Here is an 11,335-nt window from a genome sequence, read left to right on the forward strand (position 1 = left end):
TGTTAAAAATGATGGCCTATGAAAATCATTCCTGCTCTTCACAAAAGTGGCATGCCCCCTCTATAACTGTAGCCTCAAAACTTTCTCAGCTGTATTTATACTCCTAATATTGATCAGGTTTTATAATCTAGCCGCATAATGTGATTTCATAAGAAGATAGTCAGAGAAGATAAATCATGCAACAATACTCTTATCACTCACAAAAGGTGATGATTTGGTATTTATGTGGTGATGGAAAACAGCAACCACATGTCAAATACCAATCCACACGATGGAGAACGACGATCTAATCACTCAGAGCCACACACACAATAAAAAATTAACACTAATCGCAGATATATGCCTAACCTTAATCAATATGCATTCTGACCCTAAAGGTCCAAGTCTAAATATAACGCAGTTGCAATTCGCAATTCTTCTCGTCTTCTCTCTTCTTTGGATTCTTGGTTCCTAACAGAGATTGGATTATTGCGTGCATGCAGAAAGGGTACAACATACAAAGAGTACCATTATGAAAGCGTACAAAAGTCGGTTATGAATAAAACCATGTTCACATTCTCCATTTTTTACCCAAAAAACACCTGTTTCCCATTGATCAATGTTTTTGGAACCATATTGCGTTTACCCTACAGTGCACTGTCTTTGGTTTTGGGCATCATTCTGTTACCCTTTTTGGCATACCATTTTAACCCTATATCCAATGGATCCATGGATTTATTTAAGAAAAGCACCTTACTTTTAGACCAGTAATGAACTTTTTTTTTACAGTTCATCTTCTCATTCCTTTTAGATTAACACATCGTGTGAAACTTTCATACCTTATTTGGTCTTGCACTGAGTTTCTTCACTCAATGCATTGCAATTTTATGTTTCTGTTACCATTTTATGAAAATAGTAAGTCCCTTTCGAATGCATCTGCTAGCAAGTAATGCATCTTGTTGACATTGCATCAAAATCCATTGCTTCTTTTCGATAAGTTGGTCTGTTCCAATAAGTTGGAATCCTTTTCTTTTGTCCTGCAAGAGATCAGAAAAAAATATACATTAGTTAATAGTTTCATTGATTGAGCAGATATCTAATTCAGTTTAATATGGCAATATGTATCATTCTCATATATTCTCCGTTTCTAGAAGAATTTGGTTTATTTCACACATTTACTCACATGAAATTAACTCGTAAAAATGGCTAAGGTTAGCCAAAATAATTACTTGGTTGTAATGTATTATTTTTGTATCAGTTTTTATTATTTTAACTGATTGAAGCCAATATAACTAGTCACATGGCATTCTGAACGTAAGGCATAAAAATGCTATGAAATCAAAATGAAAGAAATTCGAAGAAATGATACTCTTCTGATTGTTATATTCGTATAAGTGTACTTAGAGCGATGGACAAGGGCCTTTTGCTAAAATGGCTAAAAGGTTACAAAATCTATATCAAATAATTTTCTTTTTTTTAATGAATTCCCAATCTAGGGTCAGTTTTTCTAAAAATTAATCGAGGAAGAAGGTTTGTGGCATTTTCGTAAGGAGGAAAAACATTGCACAAATTTTTTCCTAAATAAAAGAATGAAGTGTGGAAAGAAACCGGCGTCGGCATTTCTAGTATTGACAAAAGGCGACGGATGGACTCTCTCAAAGTGCCCTCCAAAAAGCACCTAAAATAGGGATCGAGAGACCTCTGAAAAAATTTCACCACCGCAGGGATTTGCACTCGGGCCCTTTGGGGTGGGAAGCCGACAAGTTAGCCCCCACACCACCTTGATCCCCACACACAAAAAGTGCCTCGGGTGAAAGGAAAATTAAATGCCCTTAAAATTACAAGAAAAAAATAATATGGATGCCGTTATATGTCTGATTTTTGATTCACCTGAAAAGATGCACATCAAAAGTCACTAAAAACAGTTCAATAAGCAATCTGTGCCAACGAATGCATTACCATAAGGTGTGTTCCTCTCTCTAATTAAAAGTAGCCTAATCACATGACAGTGGCTCACACTGGTGATTCAAATATTAGCAATTAGAGAAATACTGTGAAAGTTTTTAGTTAAAAATTTTAGGATTAGGAGTACTAGGAGTCTTATTTACCCCCCGAATGCCTTCTGCCTAACGAATTACGGAAAAGAGAGTGTAGCCTCGATTTTACACTTATGCTACTCCATCATTCACGACCTATTCTGGGTGACCACACATGAGGAATAGTTGGACAACCCAGCATGCAATTGCATTTATGAGAAGCCCAAACCTGACAAGGTTAGCTCAAACAAATGACCCCTCATTTAGAGTATTGCGTCAGTATTTGAAGTTGCCAAGTATGCATTATTGTGGATGCTCGTATTGATGGTGGGGCCATGCTATTTCAATATCTCAAACAATAATTTATTTGACCAAGGACATGAAAGCACTAAGTAAAATTGCAAACTTATGTTTAGGGACGCCAAATAGGAATATATCAGATTAGAATAAATAAGGAGGCACTCGAAGATGCAGAATAAATCAACTGACAATCGCCGTATCATTGACTCATAATTCCCTCATTCTCAAAATACGTTGGTATCCTATAAAGAGAATAGTTAGTGATGTCGAAAACACTCGTCCGATGCACCAATTTTTTGACACTAGTTTAAAGATCGCAGCACAAGCATGACCTCAAACTCGACGCCACGGAAAGCTTATAATGCAAATGGAACGAGCAAGTATATCTTCATGAATAGCAATCTTTAAACGAGAAAAGGTTTGCCTAAAGAGGCACTGGTCTATAGTATTTGTTTATATAGTATACTATATAATTGGCTCATTATTCAGAGTCACGTTTGCATAATATCACGTATTCATACACAAGCCGTTGCAAATAATTACTACACTGATTGAATTTTCAGTAACAAAGATTCTCCCGAACAATCTGTTCAAAGAATCATGCTAAGGAAGAAACATTTTTGTGAGGAATATTCAAACGGGAGAGAGCAAACAAAAGACGGGGAAGCGAGGGAAGCTTAAATATGGCCATCCATGGCAGAGGTCAATCCGACGTGGACGTCTTTAAGACTCATCAATGCATGCATAGAAAAAAGTTAAGGGAAATATTTAAAGATATTGCAAAAATGTCTCAACTCACAATTATTCCCATCCGCTTGATTCACCGAAGTTTCATTCCATTGGGCTCCTAATTACATTTCTGCACTTCCTTCCATTTCCATCTCTCTCTCTCTCACATCACACTGATATTTTCCATTTTGAACAAATCCTTTACGAAACACACCAATCGCACCACTAAAAGAGATTCAAAAACAGGTCAGAATCGTGGTTCTGTGGATGTAATGAAAGCTTTTGATTGACCATAGCCTGATATATTTAGGGGCACTTTACAAACATACGCTGGGAAATTTAGAAAGATACTCCGGCCATGCGTGTCCTGTGCACTCAAAAGAAGGGTCACTTTTTCAATGCCAGGAACACCAGGAATGTTCGCAGTGAAATCTAAAGTATCACCGTTTTCAGAGGTTACACCAATCGTCTCCAAGTAATAATATGACTGCATCCAATGTCAACTTTCAATGACTGCTCATCTACAAACCGCACCGACCACTGTTATATTTAACATAACATTGGAATATGTAGCTACGGTAAATCCGTGGAAAAGGCGCACTTATTAACAAAGCACTTCTTGACAGACGTTTCTTCGAAAATCAAAAGAGGACCCTCCACCCTTCTTCCAACTGGTATTGTGGAGAGTGACCAAGCGGATACTTAACATTCAACAAAGCAGGACGATATTATTTCCCTCTGCACGTAGCTTGAGAACCTAAAGGCCGACTATCGGCATTTAACTGACGAGAATTTAAGGAAATCTGGGCGCAGTTGAATTTCTTTGGAGGCGTAATTTTCCTTTGACAGCCTGAAATGTGTTCCATGGGACAAGAAACGAACGCCTTTGTATTGATTGCGAACAGATTAGTACTAATTGTTTTTTCATATGTTCTCGTGCGTCTCCATTTGCCCTCCTTTTAGCGACCCTGGTGCGCGTAATTTTGTTATTGCGACACGGACTTTGAGTAATGTGTATTTTAAGTAGAGGGAAAAAATCTATGACGCACTTAGTACTTATAGTGCAAAGGTGAGTTGCTCACAGCATAACGTGACCTCTTGTTATTTCATTGAACTTGAAGGAAATAAGATCCTAATATTGTGTTTGGGTGGGTCGCGGTAGTCCAGTGGGTAGAGCGATGGGCTGCTGACCAGAGGGTCCCGGGTTCGATTCCCGGGCAAGGCACTCTGGGCACCTGCAGCTCCACCCAAGCTAAAGTGATTTTTCGAGTACCAGGTCTTCCTGGAGAACCATAACCGTCACAGGGAAAGGAACGGTCCCCCTACCCTGATGTGTGAATTTTCACACGTCCTATAGGGCTTAGTACTGGGTGATCTCTACCATCACCTACTAAACCGACCTTCGGGTTGATTACTGTGTTTATGGCTATACGTGTTTGGAAGTTCTTTTCCTTTGAATTTTTACCTCTTTCAGTGGCCTGATGGGCCGATAAGCCATCTCCTTATAATTCGAAAGTCAAGCAGGACGACTCTTTTAATGAATGCTAATGCCCATTTAAATATGCTCTCTTCACAAGAGGTTAATCAGGTAAGTAGCCCGTTCCCAGATCAAGGTATTTAAGTTGATTGAGATCAGATAACCGTCTTCTGGCATCAGAAATCGATTAAGTCAAATCAATCGGAAAACACTGAAAATGATAAAATCTCGGACGGAGTCTTCTCTCTTTTTTGTAAATGAAATCAATGGAGGAGCCTCATAGTTGACGTTTTTCTGTTGGATGTGTTGTCGTTTTCTGAGGTTTCGCATGTCTCTTCCCCTTCTGAACCAAAACAATAATTTGACACCCTTATATTAATGAACCTTTGCACATTAAGCTATGTGCCACATAAAGGCCATGGTTCCGTATTGCTCACCTCTGGCTACCTTTCACCCTTTTGAATGAGAAATTAAACTAATTTTATGCAGTCTTCACACTCTGAATCAGCCCTAAAAATCTATTCATCCCAAGTTTTTCTGAATCCTTGTGGCATTCCGTGGAAATGTTTTCCACCCCCACCTCTTCATTTGTGTTCGATTCCCTAAATGCCCATTCTATATCGTAACCATGCATTCCTGGACCTAAATGTGGACTTGGACCTGATATTGTCAACGGTGAATTTTTCCCAAAATCCTTTTCCATTACAGAAATGACAGAATAAATAGAATCCGGGATGGTGTCTTTATTGCAGTTAAAAGTTCTTGCATCAGCAGGGCTAAGATGATTCCGGAGAGAAATTAACAGGGAAAGGTGAGCGGTAAATTTGAAATTGTCCAATATCTGGTCTTACACCAGAGAAGTTCAGGGAACTTAGTTAACTGGTAAATCAATGAAAAATAATAAAGGCGAAAAAGTAACCATCAGTTTGGAAAAGGCTAACTTATTCAATTCCTTCTTCCAAAGTGTCATCAATAATATCTCACAGAATATCCCCGATAGGTTACCAAGTCATGCAGGTCAACCGATTCCCGAAATTGAAATCTCATATACTGGAATAGAACATTTGCTGAAAAATATTAAGCCTAATAAATCCTCGACCCCATGAAATACCACCTCCTATATTAATGGATCTTGCTTCGGAAATAGCGCCGTATCTAGAAATAATTTTTAAGTTGTCACTGGTAGATTTGAAATGCTGTTAAGCCTTCCAATTTTCCTATATAAATATTATTTCCATTCTTCAAATATGCCTCACTTTGATAATTGCCTCATGTAAGATTTATGTTGACTTGTGGTTCAGAAGCTAATCCTTGAAAAAGTAATTCCTATAGCTGGTCACTGTTGCCATATCCCTGCTACAATAAATATGTCCTTATGCTTTACGCAGTAATAACGAAATTGGGCCATCCAAATGATATTATTCTCATCCCCATCCTCATTTGGAAGTGGAACTTATACTGCATTGTGAGTCCTAGAAACTACAGGAGAACAGTCATATGTCTGACTGTCTCTATATCAAACACTCCCTGTACCCTTTTTTATCCCCACAACCGTAATTCTTTCCTTGTACCAAGAGAGGGTCAACTACATCCTTACCTAAACTTGTTCTTCCCATGCTAATAAAAATCTACATACCATTGGCAAGAGATATAACCACTTTTTGAATGGTTTTCTAATTTTGGTAAGTAAACATTGGAAGGGCATATTAAAACAGATATTCATGGATTTTGAGCAACAAGTGAATAGAAAGGGTGAATAAATATATCATTTGATGCATAAAAAATGCTCTGATATATAGACATTTCACCTGGGATTTACAATTACCCTGAATTAATTAAGTTCAATCAATCATTCCCTCGGAATGAGAATGGAGAATTGGGGCTAGGTTTTGATAAAATATATGAATCAGCTGACCACTGTAACTTAACCAATGGTAAAAAGTATGCCATCCATCACTTCTACTGAGAAGTAAGGAGTAAATCTGTCTGCTGCGGCTAAAGGGTTTTAAGCATGGATATGGCAGTTATGGTGCACGGATGATTCGTTTTTCATGCATTGAACTTCATTGAACAGGTGTTCCCAACACTTCCCTAGCCCTAATGAATAATTATTTTGTCCTACATCTACAAAATCCTGACTTTAATGTAATTAAGGGAATGGATTGGCATACACACTCGCTACCAGAGATGAGAATAGTGCAGTCACTAATATAATGGCTTCCCATCCATACAACTTGTGTACTTGATTTTCTTTCAATTTATATCCCAATTCCTTCTTTAGGTGCTTTTTGGAGAAAATTTTACACAAGTACATCATCTACCCATCAGCAGTCTAATGCCCAAGTCGGGTTTCTGTTCACAATTCCTGCATCCCCATCCATCCACAATGGCCCAAATGACCTTCGTTATTGGTGTCCTCCCCTAATAACAGCCGCTTTTACTCTGGCAATCACCACACAGATTACATTGTTTCCCTATCCATATATTGCATACCAATAATTATTGCAAAAGTGGTCAGAAACATATTTGAATATTTATGTCCAATTGGTTTAGCTCATCTCTTTCGCCCTTGTTAATGCAAAAGTGGTGATCGTCACACTCTGCGTTAAAGCATGCACAGGCCTTTTGTTTTGGATTTGCCGGGTCAGAGGAAGCCATTGGTAGAAACACCATTCTGAGAAGCAACGAATTGGCTTTTGACTTGGGCAACACTATGTGTCCTTCGTCGGCCTCACTCTAGCTTCCTGCATTAATAGTTGTGGCTGAAATACCTGCTTTTAAAAGTAATGTGTTTAGTGCAGTGTCAGTGCATATCCGTCTAAATTATTCAGTATTAACTACAGCAAATTTTGAAGAGATAAGTATGTTCTGCAAAAATCTATTGTATTTAGGTGCATTTTATTGATTATGAATTCATTAAAAAGGTGCAAATTCATTAAAAAGGTGCAATTAAGTGTGCCATATGACTTAAGCCAATACCCCCTTCCACAGTCCCTCAAATTCCATCAAGTAACTAAACCTCTCACTTAATGCTAAATAATCCCTCCACATACTACATACACTCAATCTATTGCCATTACTGACTTCCAAACAATTTTCATAGGTGTATAATATACAGCATATTTACCAGATGAAGACTTGCCCCAAACCTGCAACAGATCTGTTAAATTTTGATGAGGCTACATTCTCTGTCTAGAAGAAAGATCAATACATGTTTTCTACTTAAACTTTTCTCACAAACTGATGATCCAAAAATTAATTAAGAAAATATTCTAATGAGGCTGGTGATTTCCAGTGTATCCACGCCCCCACGAGGAAACTAGTCTCCATTTTGAACTCCCTCTTCAGAGAGTTGACAAATTTCCTATTTAAGTTAGGAGCAAAAAATTCCAGTGATTTCTGTGCACAGCTCTCCAAGAAAAGTTCCCCGCCCTCCAAATATATCCTAGTGTCATTTGATGTCAAAAACCTATTTACAAATATCCCGGTTTTGGAAGCATTGGTAGTGGTGGAAAAAGTGCTGGGGCCGAACCATCCTTCCTCAATGAGTTCATGCCACTATTAATATTGTGTGTCGATCAAAATTATTTCCAATTCAACAATGAATACTTCAAACAAATGGAAGGATTAGCAATGGGGTCCCCATTATCACCACTACTTGCTGACCTATACATGGACGATTTTTAAAGAAAATATTCAGTCCCCCCTCAATTTTTCAAAGAATATTCACTGTTAGTTTCGATACGTAGACAATATCTTTGCTATATGGACAGGCACTGATAGTCAGAAAATTTTATGAACAACCTAAATTCCCAATTCGAAAGTATCAGTTTCACTTATGAGAAAGAACAAAATAATCAACTAAATTTTCTAGATATCACAGTGTCGAGAAAGGGACAGGACTTTGAATTTGCAATTTTCCAGAAAAGTATTGCCACAGACCACATCATCCCCTCCCACTCCCGCAATCACATATCGCACAAGCTTTCCACTTTTCATTTACTACTAAGACTGTTGGCCATTCCCCTTTCCAAAAGTAATTTTGTTCAAGAACTCAAAAAGATTAAAGATTTAGCAATGAAAAATGACTATAAAAAATTTTAATTGAAAAAATACTTCAAAGAAAACGCTCCTTTAAAGCATCCAATCTTTTGTTCAAACCAATTAATGTGGAGTAAATAGATTACAAATGGTGTAAACTCCCATATTATGGATTGATTTCAAAAAAGTTTGCCAACCTATTTCCTTGGGAAAAATTTCGAATAGCTTTTTACAATACAAATAACTTAAAATCATTCTTGAATACTACGAAAGAAAAAGTTTGAAAACAAAATAAAAGTGGCATTTATAAGTTAACTTGTAAGGACTGTAGTGCTATATACATAGGCCAAAAGGGGAGATTATTAAAAACACAGGCGAAGGAACATAAACGCTGTTTTAGAAATTCTGACCTCAAGCATCCATCTCACTTTGCCAAGCATCTATGGGAAGAAAATCATGGGAGTGATTTCAATGCGGAACTCATACACCAGATGGGCAAAGGAATGACGATGGACCAGTGGTAAGAGCTGGAAATCAAGAAGAATTAACAAACGGGTCATTTGCTTAACGATTTATTGTTTGAATACCTCTCCCCAATCCAGGAAGTACCCCTTTCCTTCACAGAAAGACCCAACAAACCCCCCACCCCAATCCACTGTGAATCCACCAATCACCTTTCCTGATGCTTAACACCCCTCTCTCCCGCTCCCCATCAATGTGGATGGCAACCTTACTTTTCCCTTCCTTCTCCCCCCTCTCTTACCCACCCCTCCTCTCCATGAATGGTATGGACCGCATCTTGATTAATTTGTACCTGATGACGACGCCTAAGCGTTGAAACTAGTTGTACGTAAATAAAGAACAGTGGAAATAGACATCATGTTCTTCATTTAATCAAATCATGTTGTCTACTCAAAGTGAATCTCTGAAGGCGTTAATGCATTTATAATTGTCTATCTACTTTCAAGTTCTAGGAGTACTGATATTTTGACACCTTCATATGCTCAAAATATATCCACTGACATTTCATCCCAGAAGAGATCTTAGTAAATATTGCCTCACAGTTTTGAGCGACATATCAATCACTTTATTAGAGTAGTAGTAGGTTATATTACACAAGATGAACTCCGCCTTCTCATTGCCGAATACAATTTACTTTTCATCACCTTTGAATGCACTAATTTAATTGAATGTATAATGATCACCTTCGTTCATTTCACTTATTTTAAAAAAAATTCAATAGGAATTTAGTTGTATTGCATTCAATAGATTAGCTCAAACATTGGAAAAACTTCCAAATCCATCGACCATGGAAATTTAATCTGCTTTTGACCTAGTTTAGAACTGCATGTATTAGCTTACCACCCCAATAAATAGAATGTAAACCAAGGTACCCAAACAACTGAAATGCTAGTTTGAAAAATCAGGGTAAAGGTCACCTCATTCCATGTGATACACAGCATATGAACTTCACACAGCTGGATATGAGGGCCAATTTTCCATTCACTGCACAGCCTGTGGTTTCCCTGAAAGATGATCTGGTAGGTGCCTTGAAAATCACAGTCTGTTCAGAGCCAAGGATGCCCAAAATAAGCCGTATTTGAATCCAGCTCACCTCAGAATCCACGAAACAAACAAATACACCCTGATTGTTTTCTGGATTTTTTTCTATCGTCGATCTCGTTACTTTTTTGGCATTACTAATAACTATCCCCTTTCTAAAGCCTGCAGGTAGGTATATGCAGGTAGCAATGAATGCTTGTCTCATTCTCCCAGGGCCTCCAGCCCTTCTAATCCTAATAGCAACAACTCTTTCCTTATACCAAAAGGGGGTCAACTCCCTTCTTCCCCAATGCAAGTGCTAACGTACCCTTGTTCATTGGGGCTTGCATTACAGATTGAGATATGCTACATAGGCGAATATTAACAAATGTTTACCCATTTTTGCGTCCCAGTGGTCAGAATTAACAAGGAAACTGAACTTCCGTGTTTAATACAACTTTAACGCTTATTAAACTTTAATTTCTAGAATGGAAGCCATTTGACCTGGAGAGGCTGACTCACCCATTTACTGCATGTGCCAGACCAATGAGGGGCACTGTTGCCCGGTCCATTCCGGAAATTCGAACTCCGGGTGGAACTCAGCCTAAGTCTCCTTATGAGAATCCACGCATGGGTGAACCTTTGGCTAGCTGGACTACCCGGACCATACCCTAGTTGCACTGGGGGGTTTCTTCCAACGGTTGTCTGATCGTCCTTTAATTCGCATCTGATAACAAGCAAGAAAGATACCTCTGTAGTATTCTAAATGGCCCTACACGAGGTTGAGATATAATTGTGCACATTACAGGAAGATAAATGTACCAGGGACTTGTACTCATGCATTTTAAAATGTATTCTGTTCGTTTTCACGAAGAATTGTTCCAAAAATACAAGCCACAATTATGAACCTGGAATGAAGCTTAGTCAATGATCAGTTCCATATTTGTTAAAATCACGTTGTTGATAACGGCAAGAGTGAAAAGTTTCTAAGAGAAAAATTAGAGTTGATTACAAATCACTGTCGTTTTCAACCACTCCGCGGAAACAATATTTTTAAAATTTAATTTACCATTAATACACACTCAAAATTTAAAGTTGGTATTATTTTTAAAAAAATGACTTAAATAAAATTCTCAACACTCAATGGTTTCTATAATCATTCATAATTTAGACCTCCAATGGGTTCATAGATAACTTGTAATGTTTCGCATAGCTTTCAAATCAGACGAGT

At 37.9% G+C, this 11,335-nt stretch overlaps 1 long non-coding RNA gene across 1 annotated transcript; it reads right to left on the reverse strand.

Moving 5' to 3' along the window:
• Positions 1 to 528: 528 nt before the first annotated feature.
• On the reverse strand, positions 529 to 11,152 carry LOC139696726 (uncharacterized). The gene is made up of 4 exons (XR_011702645.1): positions 10,927 to 11,152; positions 10,627 to 10,831; positions 3,115 to 3,269; positions 529 to 1,016 (listed from the first exon to the last, which is right to left on the reverse strand). It is a non-coding gene; the product is annotated as an uncharacterized lncRNA (long non-coding RNA).
• Positions 11,153 to 11,335: the final 183 nt, after the last annotated feature.

Source organism: Hetaerina americana, unplaced genomic scaffold, assembly GCF_022747635.1.
Source record: "Hetaerina americana unplaced genomic scaffold, ioHetAmer1.1.p SCAF_7, whole genome shotgun sequence".
NCBI lineage: Eukaryota > Metazoa > Arthropoda > Insecta > Odonata > Calopterygidae > Hetaerina > Hetaerina americana.